The 12,432-nt window shown below is 28.2% G+C and overlaps 1 long non-coding RNA gene across 1 annotated transcript in view; it reads left to right on the top strand.

Annotated features, from left to right (window-relative positions):
- The first annotated feature begins 997 nt into the window (after window positions 1-997).
- LOC149061253 (uncharacterized) overlaps window positions 998-12,432 on the top strand; it is a 28,258-nt gene continuing 16,823 nt past the window's right edge. The window contains exon 1 of the long non-coding RNA XR_016189880.1: window positions 998-1,130. This is a non-coding gene — a long non-coding RNA (uncharacterized LOC149061253). The remainder of the gene's footprint in view (window positions 1,131-12,432) is intronic.

Below are 12,432 nucleotides of genomic sequence, written 5' to 3'. Positions count from 1 at the left end.
GATGTTGGACGTTGGTATAATAATAATAATATGCACGCACAATAATAATAATAATAATAATAAAAATAAAATGTTTAACGGGCTGCTGGTGTGTGCGTGCGCGTATACCACCACTGCCGCGGTGGTCACCGGTCAAGTAGTCGACGTCATACGACGAAGACTACGCGGTCGGAACAATGAAACGATGTAAAAAAAGAGTGAAATAAAAAAAAAAAATTAAATAAAACGCTCGCACACACGTTTGTGTAATATAATTTATTTATTTGTATTATATATTATACGGCGTGCGTGCGTGCAGCGTTAAGACGGCGACCGAAAACTCGTCTAGTTCTGGTTTATATTATTATTATTACATATTATAGGCCCGATGATCGTCGTCGTAAGGGAATTTGGAGGTCAACTCACACAGACGAAAAATAATACGATGCGTGTAATGTAGTCGTCGTACAATGTGACGTTATATACACACGCACATTCACACACACACACACACACATACAACATAATAATAATAATATATTTACCATTTAAACGGAGAATGTGAACATTGGTTTATTATTTATTTATTTATATTTTTTTTTTGTCCGTTTCTGTTTCTGTTTTTTTTTTTTTTTTTTTTTTTTTTGTCAGAAACTCTCATCTCTTTGTACGCTCTATAATAATAATAATATTACACGCTTACCGCGGCTTGAACGTTATTAAAAACCGTCTAAAGATATAATCGCCGCTAGGACTGTACAGAATCGAAACGAGTGGAGACGAAGAAGCGGAAAAAGTAGGAAAATAAAACACACGTGGACGGGGCCCAAACAGTGTGTATAACTGCAGCTTGCGAGAGTACACACTACACACACACGGTGCATCATGACTGCGCACATATAATAATGTCACCAGATTCTTTAAATAGCTGTGTAAAAAAGAATTTATAGATTTACGAGTACCATACGGATAACGACGACTTGTGTATAGTATTACATTGTAATACGTATACCGTGGTGGTACAACTGGTCGCCGTCGTGGTGCATTATATATTGTAATATGTGAGAAAACATTACGCTTAAATGATGCACGATAATATGACATTGTTTTAGTTCCACACTGACCTTCACCTGGAATTCGCCGACATTTTGGTAAATTTGGAAATTTTGGAAATTTTACATCTGCATGGTATAAAAACTCGTTTAAATATTATTGTGTTTGGATTTCGTCTTAAAACTAAAAAGTGTGATCTTGAACAGATGAGCTTTTAAATTAAATGTCGAATCGAATTTTAGTTTCAACTACGAAACCAAAAGTTTAATGTCAAACGGATATAACTATAACTAAACATCATTAATCAAGTTTTAATTTGATTTAAGTACCTAATATCAGTTCCAACTTAAATCTGTTTAATCTGTAACAAATTCCGCACTAATCGGAATTATTAAATTTATTTAAAAATAATTAACAAGTGTAAAATTCGATTTGTTTCGTTGACAAATTAAATTTATTGATCGAACTTTTTGTTTTATTTGATTTTGGTTTGGATTTTTTAAAACTAGGTTAGACTTTCGAACTCGAGCCCGACACTTCATTTAGATTTTTCGTACTACCTATGAAACTTTACTAAAAACCCAAACAAGAAATATATAAGCTGTTAGGCACGCGGTACGAAAGTCTATCATAGAGTACGTTTTTAATTATGTTATTACAATATTATTCATATGAATTATAACACTGCAATCTGCAACTGAACTTATGACTCGGTTCGATTTTTCCATCTTGGGACAATCACCCTCTATCAAAATAACTAAAACAGAGAATAGATAGTTAGGTATGCTACAATCATATGTCGATTACTAATATGATTATAGTGAACGCTTTTAATTATCATAATACCATAATTAATTAAAAATATTAGATTACTACAACTGAAATAAGATACATTAAATATGTATCAAATATATATTTAAATTGTCGCATTAGATATAATTCTACATCATTATATGCCTAATAGTTTACATTCACTACCGTTAGTGATTTAGTCGCAATTGAAGACTTTTTGTCGAACTAACGTTTTTTTCATACTTCGTAATAATATTATAATTTTGTATTTTGTTTACGAACATATTATTTGTTATTCACCATCATAGTATAAAAAATATCCATATAATATTAACGTGTGTGATAGGTGCGTCAGTAAAATCAAATAATTTTTTTTTAAAATAGACACAAAACTAAATGTTCTACGACTATATTGCACTTGTGTGTCATTTTTCAATTCTAGTCGTGTTACTATTATAATATACTTAGTTGGAATTCTAAGTATCACTGTAAACGTTTATCGTAACAAACTGCACAGCTAGACATAATATTTAACACACTACATGAATATACAAACGTTCCTACTTATGGAAATATGTTATTTTGAAATTAAATGCGATGTAACCTTTTTTCAGGCGTCATATCACAAACTCTCCATCATGTTATATAAACGTAAATGAAAATCCCCAATTTTTTCAACATCCCTGACAACCTGTACAAAGCAATTGGTTCACCATCAAACATAATTTTATATCTAAAGAATTGAATTGTACAATAGCATTATAGGTAATAATGTAATCATTTAATACTCTTTTTAAGCTAATATTCTCTGTAGTTGATGATTAACCAATAAAGAAGAATACAAATTTTGCAATTATATTGTTTAGGTATATATTATTTTATTATTTTGTTTTTTAGGTATATACAGGGTGATTTTTTAAGCATGCTCGCCCCATTTTTATGCTTAAATTATGTATATATTCAAATTTTGATTTTTGGAATATTTAAGTGTAGTTAAAGGCGATATTTTTGAGTACTTAGATTTTTCACAACTTTTAAGGAGTATCCTGTAGCGATACCAACTTTGGTTTTTCAAATGACAACCTATATGTTTTAAAGCAAAATGTGATTCAGATAATTTTTCTGAAAATTTTGACATATTGCAATAAAAATTCGAACGAAAACTTCCAGAGTTATTCTACTTGAAATACTAAGGAATAAGGATAAAAGTCTAATACTTAAATGCCTACGTTGTAAATGGATACGATAATTATAATTCGGTATACAATATAAAAATAAAATATTTGTTAATAATCACTACTTATTACTAAATGGCCAAATATTGCATCTGACAATTTTCAAAAGAAAAGAAAATATGAATAAAATAATATCCTTTTTATTTTATCCATGTTACCTATACCTTATAGGCAACGTTAATATTTGTATAGCATAGGTATACCTACTTATAATAAAATACCGAACAATAGTGTACAATAGCACAAATGCGAAATATGTACGTGTATCCATTTACAACGTAGGCATTTAAGTATTAGACTTTTATCCTTATTCCTTAGTATTTCAAGTAGAATAACTCTGGAAGTTTTCGTTCGAATTTTTATTGCAATATGTCAAAATTTTCAGAAAAATTATCTGAATCACATTTTGCTTTAAAACATATAGGTTGTCATTTGAAAAACCAAAGTTGGTATCGCTACAGGATACTCCTTAAAAGTTGTGAAAAATCTAAGTACTCAAAAATATCGCCTTTAACTACACTTAAATATTCCAAAAATCAAAATTTGAATATATGCATAATTTAAGAATAAAAATGGGGCGAGCATGCTTAAAAAATCACCCTGTATAAAAAAAAAAAATAGATGACCGTAAATTAATTAAAATAGCGTCATAAAGCAACGATAAACGCGTCACGATGTTTTCTAAATACTTCGAATTCAATTTCATATATAGTATCATACCTATAAAGGTAGCTACGTAAAATACATTTAAATAAATAGAAACCTAATAATCTTATAGAATATAATCAAAATATATTCATTAAAAAATGTTGTTTTTTAAAACTCGTTTAAACTATGGATTTTGACACACGACACACACCTCTATAGAATGAATAATAATAATAATATCAAACAGCTAGTGTATAGTGACCAGTCGGTACGTATGTAGAAGATGAATTCAGCGAAAGTTCAATTAGAAAGCCAACGATATATATTTTCTGGGGATTAATAACAAAATAATAATAATAATAATAATAATAATATAATATAATAATCATATTATAATAACAATTATGAATGACATATTATTATATTATAATTTATAACCGTATAAGGCTTAAGTAATATTTAAATTATTATTCACTTGTTTGCTGCAATGTATTACGAGTATATATTTTTAAGTCTGACGTCTGCAGTAAGTGTATATGTCTTACCAATATGGTTTTTATGTATCCATACAATAGGGCCCAACGTCCAAGGATGTCTAGACTAAAAACTTATCTCAGTTGGATGATTTGAGTAGGTATTATGTAAATATAGGTAGCACATAAAAAAATTTTTCAAATCACATCATACATGATGCACTTCACGAGTGAAAGGGTAAAAATATAATAGACACATTTCAACCGAGATAGATAGCAGGTACTACCAATAACTACTGCACGATATGTGTGTGCTCGAGTTAATGTGAGCACAGTGCTCCTTTCGTTGTATTATTATTTATTTATATTAAATATTAATAAAGAGATACCTATCCTACTTGAGAATAACTATGATTCTGGTTGACAAATTTTTGTTATTGCTCGCGAGATTAACGAATCTTTGTTAAAACTTAAACGATAGTGTCTTTTTAACTACCTACGTAGGTAAATATTTTTTATTTTTTTTTTTTTGTGGAGCAATTTGATCAAGTCAAAGAATAATAAAGTATCGTATTGTGTTCTCGAAAAAAAAGAAAGACAACATTAATGCACTGCGAATAGGCCCAGCTTGCATAAATTCTTTTCGGTGGTATGGTAGGAGGTGCATATTCATATTTTTATATTTTATTAACCTCTGTAAACATGTTTTCCTTAGACCCTCTCTATTACGTCTATATCATATTTGTAAGTGGCTTATTATAAATACTATACTATATTATTATACTTAGGTAGGTACGTATAATATTTACTTACTATTGTATATTTTAACCATAACAATTGATTTGCAACTAATTAAAATTGAGTTTTTAATAAAAATGTTCATTCATTTAAATTTGTATTATACTAAATTTTCAAATATAGGTAACTATATATCGTAATACTTTAGTAAATTCTGGAAAACATATTTCTTAATAATGTAAAAAAATAGCCAAATTCAAGAAACAGCCTCACCGAAGAAAACATTTTTTCGTGACTTACTATGTATAACAGAAAGCAGCACTTTTTTTGAGCTGTTAATTTATAAATTTTATGTTATTTTTTTGTGAGGAGGGGAGGGGAAATAATATAACTGACAATTTTTTCAATAATTGGAAGATAGTTAAAAACATGTCGCTCAGAAATATAGGAATTATAATATTTTCTCCGATGTCGTGTCACTTCAATAATACCACATTCAAGTAATATAATAATTTATTATAGAGTTATACACGTACTTGATACAATAATATAATGACGTGAGAGATGAACATTTTTTTCCTTGCACTGAGAATGTCCATATAATCTTTACGGAATTCGAATAAAGCGTGCTCAGCGTTTTCAAACAGATTGTAGGCGATAGAAATTGCAATATGTGTACATGTTAAAATAGAATTTTAGAAAAAATATTAAAACGATAAAATTAGTACAACCTAGTTTCATAATATAATGTATGAACTTGACAATAATTCTCGTCATAACTCTACCTTCATAGGCAGTTACTCGCACTATACATTTTGATGTATTATTCACGTGCACGATAATAATATATTATCGATTCATTTCTAATCGTTCTATATTATTATACCTTACGTGAACTTATTGTTTAATATGTTTATTTTATATCCGTAACGTTTTAAATTATAAAAAGGTTTAATTTATTTTTAAAGTTAATTAGAGCGTGATCGCATGACACATATAAAATAACTAGGGGTCGCAAGTATCATAATTATACTCCGAAAACTTTCCTCTACATGGACAACTCTCAAAACCAAGTTTAAATTTTTAATATTAAGTCCACAATTAATGTTTTCGAGATACCATCAATTTTTAAATACATTTTTTTTTCAACTCTGTAAATAATTTATTATACATATAGCAAACGCCCGATCACTAGGTAAAACTAGGTTTTAATATGATTAATACATGGGTTACCTAACTAATGATCGATCGTAATCAGTATAAAAGTTGAAAATCATAAGATCAAGTCATTACTAAAAACGTTTTGTACGACTCAGGATGTACAAAATATCATAATATTTCAGTAAAATCCGATTGACCTATATAATATAATAGAAATATATATAGATATGATTATTTCGTATTATAATTAAATTATATATTATATATTAATATTACATTTAATTGAACATTTTTTTATCATTTATTAACATATATTTATAATTAGTGTGCTGACAATTAAAATTATACCTGCATAGTAAAAATAAATAAAATATTTAAGACAATTAACTCATCTAATTAACTTTACTATAATCGTACTTATTACTCAAAATCTGATGATTCATAATATCTATACAATCATTATAATTAACTCGAATACGTTTTGTTTTGTACGGCTTAATAGATGTATAAAATTTAAATATCACACGATGTCAGTAAAAGTTAGTTAAGTTTCAAAGTAATTAATTTAATAATCAAATACCGATGACATAAGTATATTTTTTTAAATCTTAAAAAACGACAACGAATAAAAATTGTAAAAATATTTTTTTTTTTTTCAAAAAGCGTTGTGATTATACGTTTAAAAATTATTTCGAATGTAATGTTAACTTGAACGGATCGTCTTGTGTTTAGAGTTCAGACATAAACATTGTGGAACGATAAAAATACAATATTTGATATACTATTATAATATTGCGTCTTACATTATGAACGATTTTCGAATGCCTACAAGACGTTTGTGCACACTCGCACACACACGAGTCCGCTAAGAACATACTTAGTATAATCTGAAAATGTATATTATTATACAACAATAATACACAATAATAATGACTCGAGTCGGTACTCGGTGGTGTATAAAACGAAATATTATACATCTGGCACTGCGGGACACCCTGTAATCTGTATACATTTACGTTTGTCGTGTGTACGAAAATGTTATTGGTGTTTCAAGGCCAAACGTTGGATACCTACACCATATAATATAATGTATATATATATATATATATATATGTACATGCATTCGTTGTTATAGCTATCTATATATTCAGTATGGGTATTCTCGTAATATTTTGTCGCATACGAAAGAAACCATTACGATTATTTATTATTATTGATAGAATATGCGGTAAAAAACACACGCACACGTACGCAAACACACACATACACTGCAGTGTTCACAAAAATTAAATACTCACCTACCTACCTATAATGAATTTTAATCAAGAGAATAAACGTATTGCGCACATAGTAGTTACAACGCACGAGTTATATATATATATATATAATAATATGTTGTACAGTTTTCAAATATGTTTTTAATGTGTGAACGAGTGGACATTTATTTTATCGTTCGGAATTTTTATAAATTGTTTACCTACACTCATCTATGTCAATGACAAAAAAATAGTTAACATAAGAACACTAGTGATGTTAGTAGTTGGAACAACTAGTAGCTTAATAAAAATATTATAATAGTTTTTCTGTTTGCATAATATATTTTATTAATTTATGGATTGATTAAAGAAGCATTAAAAAAAAAAAAAAGTATTTAGTATTTACTGTTGATATTAACTAATAAGCTTATAAAGATTATAATAGTCAAGTGAAACTGATGAAATTTATTTTTACATTTAATTTAAAAATATTCCAAACTAATGTAACACCGATAACAAATAAAGTTGTATTCAAATAAAAAATGATATTTTAAAATCACATTTATTTTAGAAATTTCTCAACAATTAAATTGATGAAATTTAACATCTATATTACTTGTATGGAGTGATAAATATTAATACAATTTAATATCATCGGTGTCACTAAGAGGAGAGGGGGTTGAGTTTGGAGAGGACTTATAACTCTTCCAAATGCACACTGTATATACTTATATTATTTTGAATACAAATATTTTGTTACCTATAGCATATTTACATTTATGTACGATAAAATAAATAAATAAAATTTAATTTAGCATGTTCAAGCCAGTTCAGTTGACTCTAATTTGTTTAGTATAAGTTACGTTTTAGTTATATAATTAATATAATAGAGCTAATGAAAAAAATTGAGACAGGACTTCAACTATCAAAATAGCTAATATAAGTTTACCAAGCAACGCATATACATACCTAGTTATAATATATACTTAGATATTTTAAGGTACAATTTATTTCCTTTAAATAAATTAACAGATACATAAAAAAAAAACTATAGGTGGTTGTATTATATATTATACATACCTATTGCTTTCATAATTTTTTGGCCGAAAGTGGTTCATTATGTCTGCAGTCTATTTGAACGGGGTTGGAAGTTCAAAGAATAAAATGAAACAAAAACTATTTTTCTGCCTTCGGTTTTTCTTCTTGATTATATAATATATTATATTGACGATTATTTGCATATTATTTTTAATGTCTGTCTAACCCGATAACCGGTAGAACTTTATACTTGTAGAACACCATACGAGATGCGCATTCATATTATATGGGTATAATATACGACAACATCACGGGTATTTATTATAATTATACGTAGGCAAACTATACAGCATAATAACTGTAAGACCATAAATATCAGTTTCTAAAACACAAAAAATCAAGATAACGCAATAATTTATGATTAAATGGTTGATTAAAACGCTAACGAATGTTTTAACTGAATAAACCATACATACCTGATATAGGTATATTGCATAGGTACCCACTGACCTGTAATATACGCCGTGGTACTTGATGACCGAGAACGATAAACCATTGCAACTAAAGTAATGACATACATAATTCAAAATAAAATTCAACCCGTGACACTTAACCTAACCCACGTGTTATTAAATACGATACATACCTACCAGTTAGAGGATTTTTTTCTATCTCCGACATTATAATAATATAAGGCAGGGTAATATAGACTGACATATACGATATACCTTAAATAATAATATTATAGTTTAAAAATTAAAACTGCTGCATACGAACCTAGTCCCAATAAAATCACTTAGGACGAATTACGTCCCAGGTTGATATAAGGTAGGTATACTAATAATTGAATCCCGTGGAATTTAAAATATAAAATGTTACTTGAGCTCATGTGATGTGTGTCCAGTTAAACTTTAAAAAAAAAATCTTTCTTGCTATACTAACTGTGGAAAATTCGAATATTTTATAGTACACAGCAGTACCGCAGACAGGACTTTATGGTCATCATAGAACAAATTACTTACAAATATTTTAATATGATTTTATATGTTTGTAAATATAATTTATATACTACTTCCGAGTACTATGTGGGTCGGGGGAGGGTTTGAACTCAATACTCCGATGTGGCGGTGCCTACGTCCCTGCTCGCACATAAGTTACTCTGCAATATCTACAACAGTCGTTTCTAAACTTTTTAGTTGTGCCGAACACCAATAATGTTTAAAAAAACATTGAGGGCCACTTACTTAATATACAGGTATAAATTATAGACACACACAAATGTCACAAATAGAAAGAAGAAAATATATTGTGTATAAAATAACATACAAATCTCAATGTTGATTTCTGTAATTAAAATTTTCTGACCCATTGGCCTAGACACTTAAACTGCAGCGACCAAGGACCAATGCCACATTGTTGGTGGCCCAAATATAAGCGGGCCCTACTCACGGGTCGGAAACCACTGATCTACAATGTTTGAAAAGATTGCAATTGTATTATATTTTGGACCCTCTATTATATTAAAACATAGAACTTGTACGCAAAATAAATTAATATTTTTAAGGAGTTTGAAAAATTCTTAGACTATCGAGCAACATAATTTCTATTTTAAAGTTGATTTTTTTATAGGTACAAGTATCGTAAAATTAGTTCCATCGACATAGGCGTATTTCATTTTTACACGATGATATTGAACTAATTATTATTGTTCAATATCAAAGTGTTTTTTTGTCAAAATTTTTTTTTTAAAAGAGAGAAAATAGGTAATCGATCTTCTGTACAGTAGCATCAGTATACGTCAAGTGTGCCTTGTCGTTGGGGAGTAGAGTAAAGTCACTACAATTAAGTCACTTCAATGATAAATTGATGTGTATGAAAAATGAATCTAAACGAAGACGGTCTGTCAGTCGGAAGTTACCTACTCGCTCCACTGATTCAATTTCTGCCATTTGAGAAATCATATATGATATATCATTTGAATAGCATACTTTAACATTAAATAAATGTAGCAGTATTTTAATTTTACACAGCAAAATGTTAGAAACGTGAGAAAATGGTTAATTAGACTAATAACTAAAAATGTATATACTTATACATTATTAAATTAAATACACAAATTTTCGATTTATGAATGATCACATTTCTATTTATAATTAATATTGAAAATTATTATTATTGTCACTTTATTTTTAAAATCGTACCTACCTACCTATAAAAGTTCAAAAATTCACGAAATTCGTCAAAAATGAAATGGTCCTTAGAGTAAAAAAAAAGTTAATATTTTGTATTATAATATTTATTTTTATCATAATGCGCAAACGATATAGGTACTTACTTATTCATTGATGGAAGCATTACGTCCCTATTGTAGTTTAATACACTACCTTTTATAAACAGTAGCCGTCACTTGCACACAAGGCTGGTCATTTGGTCTCTATTTTTTAGACATATAATTTAATATTATTTATTTAAGTCATAGTAACTGATACCACGTGCGTTGAACGTGCGACACTCGTCCTCACTCTAACAACCGAATCGTTATAAAAATAGCTCTCTGGTCATAGTCACTCGGTCCACAAAACAATTTATTTTCAATAATCATTTCATAATATTATCTGGAAATCTGAAATCTGAAATGGGTGGAGAGTCTAATTTTTTCAGAAAAATATATAATTATGATTCCAGTACAGAATTAGTGAGAGATCATCAAAGATAATATTTGACAACAATATTTACAATTTTATTTATGTTTTACATGTATGTATTACATTTATGATGATTACTCTTTGCATTATATAACTCTATCATAACCTATAACTTCCCTTAATATTTAGGCCATCAAATTCAAAAATAATTTTTCAAATCCTACTGAAAGTTCCAAAGCTTATCTTGAACATACAATACTTAATCCCTACGTTTTTATACATAAATATACAAGTATATAAGGTTTGAAAAAACCTCACAGACAGTGGACTTCTCAGTTAGATCTTCAATTCTGAGATTTTTCATAAAAGTATTAACTATTTAAAAAAAAATACTTTTGATATTCTTTATGCTATCAAAATACTAAAACAAGAGCATACTAGGTATTAATTATTGTATATAAATTTCAGAATATTGTTAATATTATTTTTTGAAAAAGAATAGGTACTTTTGAAAATTGCTGTTATATTATTTTTATTTTTAACCTACATCTAATCCTAATCATCATTATAAATCATGGTTAACCACATCCATGGTTTTGTGTGAGGATTAATTTCAAAAATAATTGTCTAAATTAGGGGGGGATACATGGGTCCTTAGTTAAAATTTCTCTCCTCCCTGATATCAAGATCTATACTCGTTTATTATGTTTGAGTGGTGAAAACAGATCTATCTAAGTTGTTTTTAAATTTAAAAAAAGGTTTACTGCTGTACGCTGAAAATCGAGTAACTATACAAGTTCATTTTTTTTTTATTACAACATTATACCATACTAACTTGATTACGAACAGAGGTAATTAAATATACCAATACAGAGAAGATATAAGCAGTCTTTGTATTATGATGAACAAAAATATCGCAGTTACAATCGGCCAACTCGACGACAGTGAGATATTGATCGTGTTCAATTTCCGGTCTGGTCGTGTGGACCAGCAGCTGCATCTGAACGTATAAACTATTATTCGGCTAATAATATGATGTTGAATCATCGTATTTATGATGAACACGACGTAATATAATATAAAAATAAAATATATTATATAGTTATCTATAGCTATCTAACCGTATGCGAGTTAGATATCAAACCTATAATATATTTTATTATTTAAGTACCTTGTATTATATATTATATATAGTTATCTGTTAACGATCTGGACTCAATCATTATAGTTATAATCCATGCAAAATAGTTATAAAAATTAATTTGAAAATTTTATTTCTGTGGCGATGACAGCAGATGGTGATTCGATCATTATCCCTCTGTAGGTTTCCATCTTTGGGATTGGCACGCAAAATTTCAGTAAATTTTATAATAGGTTTTGGTTTGTGAATAATTATATTACTAGAAAAACAAAG

The sequence above is a fragment of the Diuraphis noxia genome, unplaced genomic scaffold (assembly GCF_037042655.1).
Source record: "Diuraphis noxia isolate RWA-SAM2 unplaced genomic scaffold, SU_Dnox_SAM2 contig0001, whole genome shotgun sequence".
Classification (NCBI taxonomy): Eukaryota; Metazoa; Arthropoda; class Insecta; order Hemiptera; family Aphididae; genus Diuraphis; species Diuraphis noxia.
Note: the sequence above shows the minus strand (reverse complement) of the source record. Positions and strands in the feature narration are given on the sequence as shown.